The following is a 6330-nucleotide window of genomic DNA, read 5'->3' on the forward strand; positions in this document are numbered from 1 at the left end:
ACTCCTTGCTGTCCCCAGTCCACCTGGTGCTGCTGCTCCAGTTTCCACTCTTTTGCCTGCGTCTATGGATATAGGGAGCACACAGGAGGACATTTTTCTCTGATGAGATCATTTTCTTTTGAATTTCTAGTCAAATGTAATGTGTTCCTGTTTTGATTAATTTAAAGTAGTGGGTTAAGTATGATCTACACCAAATTAGAAACTGTGTGGTTCAAGCCCTGAATGCTGATTGGATGAAAGGGTATGACAAAACATTTATTTTAAATGCTCTAATGACATTGGTAACCAGTTTATAATAGCAATAAGGCAAATCGAGGGTTTGTGGTATATGGCCACTATACCACGGCTAAGGGCTATATTCAGGCACTCCGTGCCATGGTATATTGGCCGTATACCACACCCCCTTGTGCCTTATTACTTAATTAGCATACCCCCTGAGTCTCTTCTCTATGTAACACCTGGGGAGTTTGGTGGATGGGACTACCAGCTCACTGTAACCTAGAGGGCAACCAGTGGGTCCATCTCCTCTATACCATGTTTCTTGCCGGATGACAATGTCTGTATTTCTGATTTCTTTGGTAAAGTCTGGGTGCCTGCTCTTTAGGCCAAAGGCAGATGATCTCAGACATTTTATATTCCAGGATGAGATAGTAAAAGCTTTGTGTTCCATAGTGTCTAGTGTTATTTTCGTGTGGTTTAGGCCCAGACCATTACAGTAGGTGTGAGTCTCTCTCACCAACTCTGTTATTTGGACACACATTTGAAGTTAACCAAGTTCTCTCTTTCTTTTTTTTCTTTTTTTCTTTTATTATTTTAAAACCCTTTATTACTTTCCAACCCTGCCACCCTTTCCCCACTTGGAGTAAACTAGTGAACAACAACGCCTAGGCCTCTACTTCCAGCCCATACCCACTATCTACATTTTATGGACACAGTCAATTTTACAGTATTTACATTTTGTTTGTTCTTTCTCCTGAACTTCTTCTACTCTCAACCTCTCCGATCATTTTCATGATGTCAATCCAGTTTGCTTCTATATGCCATATCTTTCTAACTGTGCTCCTTCACAAAAGCTCCCAACCTACAACCCATACACTTATTATGGACACAGCGTGTCTACATTATTGGTTATCTTGTTATTGTTTGTTGTTAGTTGTTATTAGTCCCATCCTTCAATTCCATTCATCACCTCCCATCTATCTTTTAACACCATCCATATAGGATTTCTATTTGCCATATATATTTCAACTGTACTGTGATGTCTTACAAAAGTTCTGAACCTTTCTATTCTCATTGTTTCTACAGATTGTGAATTGAAAATATTTTTTTTTTGCTAATAGTATTATTATGTTATTGATCGATTGACTATGACTTTTCAGATCACCCAGTAGTGCTATCTGCAGGGTTAGCTCCAGGTAAATATTGCAATCCTTTAGCCAATCCTGTGTCCAAAAACAAGCTACAAATGGACAGTACCAAAACAAATGATCTAATGATTCTGTCTCTTCGCAGCAAAATCTGCAGAGCTGGGAAGATTGCATCCCCCATATAAATAACATTCTATTGGTAGCAAGAATTTTATATAATAATTTAAATTGAAAGATTCTAAGTTTTGAATCCGGTGTCGTTTTGCGTATCAGTTCATAAACACTATGCCATGGGATCGGTACGTCAAAAATCTCTTCCCAACTATTTTGCAATCTATAGGGGACGGCTGTCAATCCTTTGGTCCTTAAATGAAACTGATATACCTTTTTATTTATCACACTTTTCCTTAACCAATTATGTTCTTTAATGCAAGGCCGACAGACAAGTTCCTTACTTTCTCCTCCTTCCACTTTCCTCTTCCATTTTTGCGGTAAGGCTGCAATTATTTGGTTGTAATTTTGGGTAGAGCAGACATTTCCATATGTTTTTGTTAGCTGCATGTGCGACATAACTCCACCAGTCCTACTGATGATATCATTTACAAAGATTATACCTTTTTTCAACATTTTGTCCAAAAAAAAAGTTTTTTTGTCAATTAGTATATTTGAGTTTAACCACAATATTTATTGCATTATTTGTTCTGTCGTTTCTGGAGGATTAAATTGAAATTGCAACCAACTTTCTATGGCTTGTTTTAGAAATAGTGATATCTGGGAGATGATTTCCTTGTCAAATAACTGAAAGTGAGTGGTTGTAATCTGAATAAAGGGAAAAAGGCCATTCTTGAACATTGGGTGAGACAATTTTACTAATTTGCTAGAGAACCAGTTCGGATTTAAGTATAACTTTTGTATGACTGAAGCTTTTAGTGATAGGTCTAATGCTTTAATATTTAATAATTTCTGTCCTCCGAATTCATATTCATTATATAAATAGGCCCGTTTAATTTTATCTGGCTTGCCGTTCCAAATAAAATGGAATATTTCTTTCTCATATAATTTAAAAAACTGTTCGCTAGGCGTAGGCAAGACCATAAGCAAATAGGTAAACTGGGATAATACTAAAGAGTTAATCAGGGTGATTTTCCACAAATTGACAGGCACCCACCTTTCCATGGTAGCAAGATCTTATCTATTTTTGCTAACTTTCTATTATAATTTATTGAAGTGAGATCATTTATTTCCTTTGGGATATGTATTCCGAGTATATCCACATCCCCATCAGACCATTTTATTGGTAAACTACATGGCAATGTAAAAATTGTATTTTTTATTGATCCAATACGTAATATAGTACATTTGTCATAATTTGGTTGTAATCCAGAGAGGTTAGAAAATGTATCTAGATCCTCTATGAGGCTGTGGAGTGATTCTAGTTGTGGATTTAAAAGAAAACATGAATCATCAGCGTACAATGACACCTTTATTGTTGGATCTGATTTTAATAGCTAACATCTCGATGGCCACAATAAATAGATATGCCGATAGTGGACAACCTTGTTTCACTCCTCTTGACAGTTTAACACTTTCTGAGAAATAGCCATTATTTACTATTTTACACCTAGGGTTACTATACATGATTTTGACCCATTTTATAAGAGATTCACCAAAATTGAAATGCTCCAGGCATTTATATATAAACCCCAGTCGTACTTTATCAAATGCCTTTTCGAAGTCTGCTATGAATAGCAGGCCTGGTTTGTCAGATTTTCCATAATGTTCTATTGTTTCCAATAAACTTGCCTTATATTATCTCCAATGTATGTTCCATGTAAAAAACCTGTCTGATTAGAATTAATAATATCAGAGTAATGTACCTTTTTAATTCTATGCGCTATACATTTTGCTAGAATTTTTGCATTACAACACTGAAGTGTAAGGGGCCTCCAATTTTTTAAATGGACGGGATCTTTATATTTTCCACTTGTATCCTGTTTCAGTAATAATGAGATCAGACCTTATTCTTGAGTGTCAGATAATCTACCATTTACATAGGAGTGGTTAAAACATGCTAATAGCGGTCCTCTTAGTATATAAAAAAAGGTTTGGTATACTTCGACTGGTATGCCATCCAACCCTGGAGTTTTCCCAGACTTAAAGTCTTTAATTGCATCCAGAAGTTCCTCCTCTGTAATTTCACCTTCACATGAGTCTTTCTGTTTGGCTGTTCATTTTACATTATCAATAGAAGAAAAAAATCTCTACAATTAGCTTCAGTTAGAGGAGATGGAGGCGACTGAAACGAAAATGTATTTACATTTTAGTCATTTAGCAGACGCTCTTATCCAGAGCGACTTACAGTTAGTGAGTGCATACATTATATTATATACACTGCTCCAAAAAATAAAGGGAGCACTAAAATAACACATCCTAGATCTGAATGAATTAAATAATATTATTAAATACTTTTTTTCTTTACATAGTTGAATGTGCTGACAACAAAATCACACAAAAATTATCAATGGAAATTTTGGAGTCACCCTCAAAATTAAAGTGGAAAACCACACTACAGGCTGATCCAACTTTGATGTAATGTCCTTAAAACAAGTCAAAATGAGGCTCAGTAGTGTGTGTGGCCTCCACGTGCCTGTATGACCTCCCTACAACGCCTGGGCATGCTCCTGATGAGGTGGCGGATGGTCTCCTGAGGGATCTCCTCCCAGACCTGGACTAAAGCATCCGCCAACTCCTGGACAGTCTGTGGTGCAACGTGGCGTTGGTGGGTGGAGCGAGACATGATGTCCCAGATGTGCTCAATTGGATTCAGGTCTGGGGAACGGGCGGGCCAGTCCATAGCATCAATGCCTTCCTCTTGCAGGAACTGCTGACACACTCCAGCCACATGAGGTCTAGCATTGTCTTGCATTAGGAGGAACCCAGGGCCAACCGCACCAGCATATGGTCTCACAAGGGGTCTGAGGATCTCATCTCGGTACCTAATGGCAGTCAGGCTACCTCTGGCGAGCACATGGAGGGCTGTGCGGCCCCCCAAAGAAATGCCACCCTACACCATGACTGACCCACCGCCAAACCAGTCATGCTGGAGGATGTTGCAGGCAGCAGAACGTTCTCCACGGCGTCTCCAGACTCTGTCACGTCTGTCACATGTGCTCAGTGTGAACCTGCTTTCATCTGTGAAGAGCACAGGGCGCCAGTGGCGAATTTGCCAATCTTGGTGTTCTCTGGCAAATGCCAAACGTCCTGCACGGTGTTGGGCTGTTAGCACAACCCCCACCTGTGGACGTCGGGCCCTCATACCACCCTCATGGAGTCTGTTTCTGACCGTTTGAGCAGACACATGCACATTTGTGGCCTGCTGGAGGTCATTTTGCAGGGCTCTGGCAGTGCTCCTCCTGCTCCTCCTTGCACAAAGGCGGAGGTAGCAGTCCTGCTGCTGGGTTGTTGCCCTCCTACGGCCTCCTCCATGTCTCCTGATGTACTGGCCTGTCTCCTGGTAGCGCCTCCATGCTCTGGACACTACGCTGACAGACACAGCAAACCTTCTTGCCACAGCTCGCATTGATGTGCCATCCTGGATGAGCTGCACTGCCTGAGCCACTTGTGTGGGTTGTAGACTCCGTCTCATGCTACCACTAGAGTGAAAGCACCGGCAGCATTCAAAAGTGACCAAAACATCAGCCAGGAAGCATAGGAACTGATAAGTGGTCTGTGGTCACCACCTGCAAAACCAGTCCTTTATTGGGGGTGTCTTGCTAATTGCCTATAATTTCCACCTGTTGTCTATTCCATTTGCACAACAGCATGTGAAATGTATTGTCAATCAGTGTTGCTTCCTAAGTGGACAGTTTGATTTCACAGAAGTGTGATTGACTTGGAGTTACATTGTGTTGTTTAAGTGTTCCCTTTATTTTTTTGAGCAGTGTATATATATATATTTTTTTTCATACCCCCCGTGGGAATCAAACCCACAACCCTGGCGTTGCAAATGCCATGCTCTACCAACTGAGCTACATCCCTGCCGGCCATTCCCTACCCTACCCTAGACGACGCTGGGCCAATTGTGCGCCGCCACATGGGTCTCCCGGTCGCGGCCGGCTACGACAGAGCCTGAATTCGAACCAGGATCTCTAATGGCACAGCTAGCGCTGCGATGCAGTGCCTTAGACCACTGCACCACTCGGGAGGCTATAGGCTTAAAGTACCTTGTTTCCTCCTTCAAAATATCATTTGGTGAATCATGGGTTACTCCGTCAATTGTAACCAATTTCATTAAATTCTTTTTGGTAGCATTCCTATGTTGAAGATGAAAAAAGAATTTGGTGCATTTTTCCCCATATTCCATCCAGTTTGCTTTATTTTTTATAATATATTACACTTGATCTGTCTTGAATAAGTTTATCCATTTTTGTTTGTTTTTCCTCTAATTTATTCTGAGCCTCTATGTTACAGTTTTTATTGCCATCTATCTGTTCTGTTAGACTTTCTATTTCCTTTGTTAGTATAAACTATTTTGACCTAAATTGCTTTTGTTTTCGAGATGAGTACTGAATTGCATGGCCTCTAAAGGCCCATTTAAAGGTGTCCCATACAATAAGGGGATTTGCTGTACCTATGTTATGTCGGAAAAAGTCAGTTATAAATTCCTTTGTCCTAGTTAAAAATAAATTATCATCCAATAGGCTTTGATAACATTTCCAATATCCTCACCCACGTGGAAATTCAGTAAGAGTAATGTATATGCCAATTATATGATGGTCCGACCGCATTCTGTCCCCTATCAACACTTTTTAAACTTTTGGTGCCAACGAGAATGAGATAAGAAAGAAGTCAAGAGGACTAGCTTGATTGAGTCTCTCTTTCTTACTCTCTTTCACTGCATGCACCTTTTTACCGTTTGCATTCTTTTCGATTTTGTTGATATGAAGTGAATTTTTGGAATGAA

This window comes from Coregonus clupeaformis, chromosome 20, assembly GCF_020615455.1.
Source record: "Coregonus clupeaformis isolate EN_2021a chromosome 20, ASM2061545v1, whole genome shotgun sequence".
In the NCBI taxonomy this organism is placed as follows: domain Eukaryota; kingdom Metazoa; phylum Chordata; class Actinopteri; order Salmoniformes; family Salmonidae; genus Coregonus; species Coregonus clupeaformis.